Here is a 10,249-nt window from a genome sequence, read left to right on the forward strand (position 1 = left end):
CAGAGGCCTACAGATTAAAATAACTCTACAGAACCTTCAGATTATAGTTGTGACACAGAGGCCTATGGATTAAAATAACTCTACAGAACCTTCAGATTATAGTTGTGACACAGAGGCCTACGGATTAAAATAACTCTACAGAACCTTCAGATTATAGTTGTGAAACAGAGGCCTACAGATTAAAATAACTCTACAGAACCTTCAGATTATAGTTGTAACACAGAGGCCTACAGATTAAAATAACTCTACAGAACCTTCAGATTATAGTTGTGAAACAGAGGCCTACAGATTAAAATAACTCTACAGAACCTTCAGATTATAGTTGTAACACAGAGGCCTACGGTTTAAAATAACTCTACAGAACCTTCAGATTATAGTTGTGACACAGAGGCCTACAGATTAAAATAACTCTACAGAACCTTCAGATTATAGTTGTGACACAGAGGCCTACAGATTAAAATAACTCTACAGAACCTTCAGATTATAGTTGTAACACAGAGGCCTACGGTTTAAAACAACTCTACAGAACCTTCAGATTATAGTTGTGACACAGAGGCCTACGGATTAAAATAACTCTACAGAACCTTCAGATTATAGTTGTGACACAGAGGCCTACGGATTAAAATTACTCTACAGAACCTTCAGATTAAAGATGTTACACGTAGAACTGGTTTATTATAGACATTAGAGTCAGGTTATATCTTTGGTGGCTTTTAAAGGCAATCTACCTGAGTCTGGGGAGATTCATTACAACCCTAAGAGTCAGGAACATTCATTACAACCCTAAGAGTCAGGACATTCATTACAACCCTAACAGTCAGGAACATTCATTACAACCCTAACAGTCAGGAACATTCATTACAACCCTAACAGTCAGGAACATTCATTACAACCCTAAGAGTCAGGACATTCATTACAACCCTAAGAGTCAGGAACATTCATTACAACCCTAACAATCAGGAACATTCATTACAACCCTAACAGTCAGGAACATTCATTACAACCCTAACAGTCAGGAACATTCATTACAACCCTAAGAGTCAGGAACATTCATTACAACCCTAAGAGTCAGGACATTCATTACAACCCTAAGAGTCAGGAACATTCATTACAACCCTAACAGTCAGGAACATTCATTACAACTCTAAGAGTCAGGAACATTCATTACAACCCTAACAGTCAGGAACATTCATTACAACCCTAAGAGTCAGGAACATTCATTACAACCCTAAGAGTCAGGAACATTCATTACAACCCTAACAGTCAGGAACATTCATTACAACCCTAACAGTCAGGAATATTCATTACAACCCTAAGAGTCAGGACATTCATTACAACCCTAACAGTCAGGAACATTCATTACAACCCTAACAGTCAGAAACATTCATTACAACCCTAGGAGTCAGGAACATTCTATACAACCTTAACAGTCAGGAACATTCATTACAACCCTAAGAGTCAGGAACATTCATTACAACCCTAACAATCAGGAACATTCATTACAACCCTAACAGTCAGGAACATTCTTTACAACCCTAAGAGTCAGGAACATTCATTACAACCCTAACAATCAGGAACATTCATTACAACCCTAACAGTCAGGAACATTCATTACAACCCTAACAGTCAGGAACATTCATTACAATCCTAACAGTCAGGAACATTCATTACAACCCTAAGAGTCAGGAACATTCATTACAACCCTAACAATCAGGAACATTCATTACAACCCTAACAGTCAGGAACATTCATTACAACCCTAAGAGTCAGGAACATTCATTACAACCCTAACAATCAGGAACATTCATTACAACCCTAACAGTCAGGAACATTCATTACAACCCTAACAGTCAGGAACATTCATTACAACCCTAAGAGTCAGGAACATTCATTACAACCCTAAGAGTCAGGACATTCATTACAACCCTAAGAGTCAGGAACATTCATTACAACCCTAACAGTCAGGAACATTCATTACAACTCTAAGAGTCAGGAACATTCATTACAACCCTAACAGTCAGGAACATTCATTACAACCCTAAGAGTCAGGAACATTCATTACAACCCTAAGAGTCAGGAACATTCATTACAACCCTAACAGTCAGGAACATTCATTACAACCCTAACAGTCAGGAATATTCATTACAACCCTAAGAGTCAGGACATTCATTACAACCCTAACAGTCAGGAACATTCATTACAACCCTAACAGTCAGAAACATTCATTACAACCCTAGGAGTCAGGAACATTCATTACAACCTTAACAGTCAGGAACATTCATTACAACCCTAAGAGTCAGGAACATTCATTACAACCCTAACAATCAGGAACATTCATTACAACCCTAACAGTCAGGAACATTCATTACAACCCTAAGAGTCAGGAACATTCATTACAACCCTAACAATCAGGAACATTCATTACAACCCTAACAGTCAGGAACATTCATTACAACCCTAACAGTCAGGAACATTCATTACAACCCTAACAGTCAGGAACATTCATTACAACCCTAAGAGTCAGGAACATTCATTACAACCCTAACAATCAGGAACATTCATTACAACCCTAACAGTCAGGAACATTCATTACAACCCTAAGAGTCAGGAACATTCATTACAACCCTAACAATCAGGAACATTCATTACAACCCTAACAGTCAGGAACATTCATTACAACCCTAACAGTCAGGAACATTCATTACAACCCTAACAGTCAGGAACATTCATTACAACCCTAAGAGTCAGGACATTCATTACAACCCTAGCAGTCAGGAACATTCATTACAACCCTAACAGTCAGGAACATTCATTACAACCCTAAGAGTCAGGAACATTCATTACAACCCTAAGAGTCAGGACATTCATTACAACCCTAAGAGTCAGGAACATTCATTACAACCCTAACAGTCAGGAACATTCATTACAACTCTAAGAGTCAGGAACATTCATTACAACCCTAACAGTCAGGAACATTCATTACAACCCTAAGAGTCAGGAACATTCATTACAACCCTAAGAGTCAGGAACATTCATTACAACCCTAACAGTCAGGAACATTCATTACAACCCTAACAGTCAGGAATATTCATTACAACCCTAAGAGTCAGGACATTCATTACAACCCTAACAGTCAGGAACATTCATTACAACCCTAACAGTCAGAAACATTCATTACAACCCTAGGAGTCAGGAACATTCATTACAACCTTAACAGTCAGGAACATTCATTACAACCCTAAGAGTCAGGAACATTCATTACAACCCTAACAATCAGGAACATTCATTACAACCCTAACAGTCAGGAACATTCATTACAACCCTAAGAGTCAGGAACATTCATTACAACCCTAGCAGTCAGGAACATTCATTACAACCCTAACAGTCAGGAACATTCATTACAACCCTAAGAGTCAGGAACATTCATTACAACCCTAAGAGTCAGGACATTCATTACAACCCTAACAGTCAGGAACATTCATTACAACCCTAACAGTCAGGAACATTCATTACAACCCTAACAGTCAGGAACATTCATTACAACCCTAACAGTCAGGAACATTCATTACAACCTTAACAATCAGGAACATTCATTACAACCTTAACAGTCAGGAACATTCATTACAACCCCAACAGTCAGGAACATTCATTACAACCCTAAGAGTCAGGACATTCATTACAACCCTAAGAGTCAGGAACATTCATTACAACCCTAACAGTCAGGAACATTCATTACAACTCTAAGAGTCAGGAACATTCATTACAACCCTAACAGTCAGGAACATTCATTACAACCCTAACAATCAGGAACATTCATTACAACCCTAACAGTCAGGAACATTCATTACAACCCTAACAGTCAGGAACAGTCATTACAACCCTAACAATCAGGAACATTCATTGCAACCCTAACAGTCAGGAACATTCATTACAACCCTAACAGTCAGGAACATTCATTACAACCCTAACAGTCAGGAACATTCATTACAACCCTAAGAGTCAGGACATTCATTACAACCCTAGCAGTCAGGAACATTCATTACAACCCTAACAGTCAGGAACATTCATTACAACCCTAAGAGTCAGGAACATTCATTACAACCTTAACAATCAGGAACATTCATTACAACCTTAACAGTCAGGAACATTCATTACAACCCCAACAGTCAGGAACATTCATTACAACCTTAACAGTCAGGAACATTCATTACAACCTTAACAGTCAGGAACATTCATTACAACCCTAACAGTCAGGAACATTCATTACAACCCTAAGAGTCAGGAACATTCATTACAACCCTAAGCGTCAGGAACATTCATTACAACCCTAACAGTCTGGAACAGTCATTACAACTCTAAGCGTCAGGAACATTCATTACAATCCCAAGAGTCAGGAACAGTCATTACAACTCTAAGAGTCAGGAACATTCATTACAACCCTAAGCGTCAGGAACATTCATTACAACCCTAACAGTCAGGAACAGTCATTACAACCCTAAGAGTCAGGAACATTCATTACAACCCTAACAGTCAGGAACATTCATTACAACCCTAACAATCAGGAACATTCATAACTACCCTAAGATTCAGGAACAGTCATTACAACTCTAAGAGTCAGGAACATTCATTACAACCCTAAGTGTCACGTTCTGACCTTAGTTCCTTCATTATGTCTTTTTTTTTTAGTTTGGTCAGGGCGTGAGTTGGGGTGGGTGGTCTATGTTCTTTTTTCTATGTTGTATTTCTGTGTTTGACCTGATATGGTTCTCAATCAGAGGCAGCTGTTGATCGTTGTCTCTGATTGAGAATCATACTTAGGTAGCCTGTTTTCCCCATGTTGGTTGTGGGTGATTATTTTCCCTGTCAGTGTTTGGCCTTGTCACACCCTGACCATAGTTTGCTTTGTATGTCTCTATGTTTTGTTTGGTCAGGGTGTGATCTGAGTGGGCATTCTATGTTGGATGTCTAGTTTGTCTGTTTCTGTGTTTGGGCCTGATATGGTTCTCAATCAGAGGCAGGTGTTAGTCATTGTCTCTGATTGGGAACCATATTTAGGTAGCCTGTTTTGTGTTGGGTTTTGTGGGTGGTTGTTTCCTGTCTTTGTGTTTGTTGCACCAGATAGGGCTGTTTCGGTTTTGCCACGTTTATTGTTTTGTATTACGCTCATGTTGAGTTTTCTTATTAAAAAACATGAACTATAACCACGCTGCATTTTGGTCCGCCTCTCCTTCCCAGGAGGAAAGGCGTTACAGGCCCGGTATGGTTCTCAATCAGAGGCAGCTGTTGATCGTTGTCTCTGATTGAGAATCATACTTAGGTAGCCTGTTTTCCCCATGTTGGTTGTGGGTGATTATTTTCCCTGTCAGTGTTTGCTCCATACTGTGTCGGTTTCCATTTATTCTCTTATTCTGTTCTTTTCTGTGTTCAATTACATTTCATTAAAATTATATTATGGACACGTACCACGCTGCGCATTGGTCCGATCCTTCCTACTCCTCTCAGAAAAGGAGGATGAAAACCGTTACACTAAGAGTCAGGACATTCATTTCAACCCTAATGGTAAGGAACATTCAGCTGGTCTCTTACTAAAGGCGTCATCATCACAGTCAACTGACCTCCATGAGGACCATGTTAATCCCTAAAGCTCAGGCTTTATCTCATGACTCTCTCTCTCTCTCGCTTTCTCGCTCTCTCTCTCACTTAAAAAGTATGGATTTGCTTTGGAAATAGCAACTTGGGTTCAATTTTATAGATGTTTGCCTTTCTGTGCCTTGTAGCCTACCACTGAATATCGTTTAAATGTATGCTCAGATAGGTCACCTTCATGTGAAGGAGCAGAATGGTTTTCGGCACCTGAACAGATTAAAATGATTTTGACGCGGAAAGAGACTAATTAAGGCCATTTTCGATCAGATAGATGGCTATGAAACATTATATCTATGATATACATTTTCACATTGTAATGACAACCCTGTACATTGTACATGACCAACAGTATGTGGACACCTGCTCATCTATGTGGTGTATAGAAGACCGCTTTGCCCAGTGTCGATCGGGGGCCTGAGTCCTTCTGATCGAGGCTCAGCCCGTGGACGGTGTGAAGCCGGTAACGGCCCCGTCGCACCGGGGTCCGATCTTTTCAGAGTCGGGTTGCTTGGGAATGCAGCCCAAAGCGGGTGGTAAACTCCATCTAAGGCTAAATACCGGCACGAGACCGATAGATTACAAGTACCGTAAGGGAAAGTTGAAAATAACTTTGAAGAGAGAGTTCAAGAGGGACGATGGCCTCCGACTGATCGAAAGGGAGTCGGGTTCAGATCCCCGAATCCGGAGAGGCGGAGATGGGTGCCGCGAGGCGTCCAGTGCGGTAACGCGACCGATCCCAGAGAAGCTGGCGGCCTCCTTTCTCTCGCCACTGCTGGAAGTTCGTTTTGCGGTCCATCTCGTGGGCTCTTGTTTGTGGTCTCGCAAGGGGCTGCTTATGGGGGTTCATTGGGGTGGTGTCCGTCCGCGTTCCGAAGGTGGATCGGTGAGGGTTGGGTTGGTGGTTGGCAGCGGCGACGCTGGACGCGTGCCGGGCCCTTCTCGCGGATCTCCCCAGCTACGGTGCTCGTTGGCCTCGTTTACGCGGGGTCTCCGGCGGGTTGCCTCGGCCGGCACCTAGCAGCTGACTTAGAACTGGTGCGGACCTGGGGAATCTGACTGTTTAATTAAAACAAAGCATCGCGAACCCAAGGTGGGTGATGACGCGATGTGATTTCTGCCGAGTGTTCGACCTTACCCCCGGACTCGAGGGGTAATTACGAACTCTGTAGGAGGAACGGTCGAAGAAGGGCGCTACCCAATCCTAACTACATCCCATGGGGCAGGGATTATACTAAAGGAATAAGAGAGGAAGACAAAGAGAGTAAGTTAGAAGGAATGCCACAATAGAATGTAGGCCGAGGTAGGTAGAGGAAGCGGGGGTAAACTGCGAGAGGAGGCAGATCTCTGTAAAAGGCTTAGCCTCTTTCGCCCCTTGGCGGGAGGCTCAGGGCCAGGGTAAGGGCCATGAGGTAGTACTAGCAAGAGGAAGAGAATATAGAGGAAAGGCTTTAGGTATTATGGCCCTTAGTGAGGACCCTAACTCAGGAAGGGATGAGTACAAGAATTAAAGGCTCAAGTTATAGGACCGTATAGGTATAAGATATAGATAGCGGGTAGAAGGTATAATAAGGGCCTTTGAACAAGGCCCCAGAGCTTTATTAAGGGACGAGTTAGAATAACTTAAAGTCCAAGTTAGGGGAGCATACCAGCTATGGTTGGGTAGGGTAGGGGGCTCACGCCTCCCGCCTCTCCCTTCTCTCAATGCGGGTGTCATCGGTCTTAGCCCGCTTCCCTGCATTCCTCTTGCCTGGGATGTGCCCGACTGGCTCCATCCCCCTTCCCCATTTGCCACGGTTGCATGACTCACCTATGGGCGGGTGGAGAGGCCGCTACCGAAGGGGACTGAGGGTGTCCGGTGAACCGGGACTTCCCAAATTGGTCTAACATCTTATAAGCGGCTTGAGTATCGCCCAGTATCCTCGCGCGGCACTGGGAACCCAGTCAACCACTCTGCGCCCCGGCGTAGGTGGGGGTTTAATGTCTCCACTGCTTCATCGGCGCTCCCGGAAGCCTCCCTATTCTTAAACCCTTTGTCTCCTAATGGCCTGGCGCTCTGGCGAAGTATGGGTGGTGGAAAGGAGAGAAATCTCCCAAACTCTGCCTAGTCACTGGCCGTTGCATGCGAAATAAACAAGTGTACAACCCCGAGCGGGGGATCGCTCGGGGTACAAGTGACTACTTGACCTAAGGGGGAGAAATCTCCTCCTCGCAAAAGTGGATTTGCGGAAACATATCCTTACAGGATAAGGCTCAGGTCTCGGACCCAGATCCCCCCGATGCCCCGGAAGCGAGGGGGGACGTGGGCTCGGTGGCGCTTCAGTGTGTCGGCAAAATAAAGACACCTACCCCAACATCGTGTGATGGGGATGGTAAAGTCGTGCAGCCACCACAGCCAGCGCATGTAGTTGCAAGAACCCCAGCCAGCTGCTCAGGAGAGAAGGTTGTGAGGAACACCCTGCTGGTGTCATTCCCCGTCCGAGACTGGAGATGCGAACGATGTGAAAGACCAATTGGGACCGTTGGGGGAATAATGAAATGGTGCATCCAGCGGTGTCGGTATCTATATGTGTCGAGTGTGCGGGAAGTCCAGCGAGAATAGCCACCCCATCTCCTGTCATATCCCTAAATGTAAAGGAACAACAGGTCATTTGGTGCACGAGCAAGACCCTAATTGGTGCTGAAAATCCACTTTTTTCCATGCCTTGCTACGGGGTCCTTGTATGAGCTATCGGACAGAAACGTTGGGGTCCGTCTATATGGGCAGAGACGGTCGCAATGTACCTAGTCTTGCGAATCTGGGACATTTCTAAATGTCGTCATTTTCGTGATGCATAAATTAATTGAAGTTATTGCAAATGTACGAGGCTGTTTCTCGGTCCGAGAACCTTCCAGAGCCAAGTAACTCACCACGCACTATCGACCTGAGGTCTAGAACAGGTTTCTAAAGTTTCAGAACTTTAGGTCAGACGGTTTTCTTTTAGCTCGAACAAAGCTAACTATTGCAGGCACTGTCTGTCTCTAGGCACCCCAATACGTCCCTCCTTCCAAGCTGTGTGTGTGTGTAATTTAGATTGTATTTGAAATTTTATGGGAGAAATCACTGATTTACAGTTCATGGGGGTTGCCTAATCACACATAAGAAGTTTTGGAAAGATCTGACTTTTTTAACCCTTCGAAACAGCCCCTGTGACACCAAATATGGCACTTCCGTTTGGCACAGGAAGCTAAAAGTAAACACATATCCTCATTGGGGTATGCCTTTACAGAATCCTGAGTTTAAGTGTTTACGTTAAGAACTGACCGATTTACACAGGGTTGAATGCACTATTTATCACAAACTGCTGGTTGTGTATGGAAAAACATGTTTAGGGTGATTTTAACCACATCTGGTTGCTTCAGGAAGCTTAGATCGACACAGGTAGACCTCATAGTGTCCTGATGGACTGTCACTGAAGACAGGTTCATAAGGCATTCATAATCCACATAGACTTCAGGTTTACTTTAGAGGAGCAGGCATTGTATTACTATGGGGAGAGATGTCATTGTAATTTGTGAGATCAAAAAACCCTGTTTTACTGTTAAGGGTTAATGCCACACGGTCAAGGTTAGGCTTGCACAGATCGGGAGGACCTCAGGATCGTACCTGAGGTCAAATTGTGCTTCTCACCCTAACGGTTCTCTCACTGTCACCCAAAAGCAAATGACATTTAGGGCCTACTATTTTCAAGGTCGCTGCACTTAGAGCGAGCGAGCGGTCAAGCGGGGCATCTCGTTGAACTCGGCACGGCCTAGAGAATATGGAAATGCCATTGCAGGCTCTGTGTGTCTTTAAGCACCGCACTTTGTCACTCCATCCTTGCTGTGTGTGTGTGTGTGTGTGTGTGAGAGAGAGAGAGCTTTTCTTTGACATCTGTTGGGTGAAAAGACTGACTTACAGTTCATGGGGGTTGCCTAATCACACATACGAAGTTTTGAAAAGATCTGACCTTTTTAACCCTTGGAAGCAGCACCTATGACACCATTTTAAGGCACTTCCAGTTTACACAGGAAGCTGAAAGTGAACACATATCCTCCTTGGGGTAGGCAATTATAGAATTTTTAAGTCTTTCTGTTAAGAACTTACTTATTTACGGAGGGTTTAGTGAGTGTGTGTTATTTCAGAATATCACAGAAAATCACAGAAATCTCGCAGAGCTCCGAAGCACACTTTAAAAAGATTTGTATGAACACGCTGCAACTGGATCTGTAACTGTTTAAAAAAACAAACTATTTTTGAACATCATCAATTTGACATTGTACGATTTCTCTTAAATGACGATAGATAAATGGCTGGTTCTTTTTTTATTGACACCGGAGGTTAATTGACTTTGACGTGAAGCGGAAAAATTATTGCTCTATTTTCATTTTGGACCTTTAATCCCAGAAAAATGGCCATAACTCAAAAACCGTTGAGGCCTAGACGCCATCTTGTTCGGGGCCAACTGCCCATTGTGCCAAACCTATGCTCACCAAGTTTCGGCTTCAAAATATTTTCCGTTTAGGAGATAAGGCCACGTCGTGATTCGTGATGTTTTGTACATTTGCAATATGATTGCATTCGCGC

The sequence above is a fragment of the Oncorhynchus mykiss genome, chromosome 31 (genome assembly GCF_013265735.2).
Source record: "Oncorhynchus mykiss isolate Arlee chromosome 31, USDA_OmykA_1.1, whole genome shotgun sequence".
NCBI classification, from domain to species: domain Eukaryota; kingdom Metazoa; phylum Chordata; class Actinopteri; order Salmoniformes; family Salmonidae; genus Oncorhynchus; species Oncorhynchus mykiss.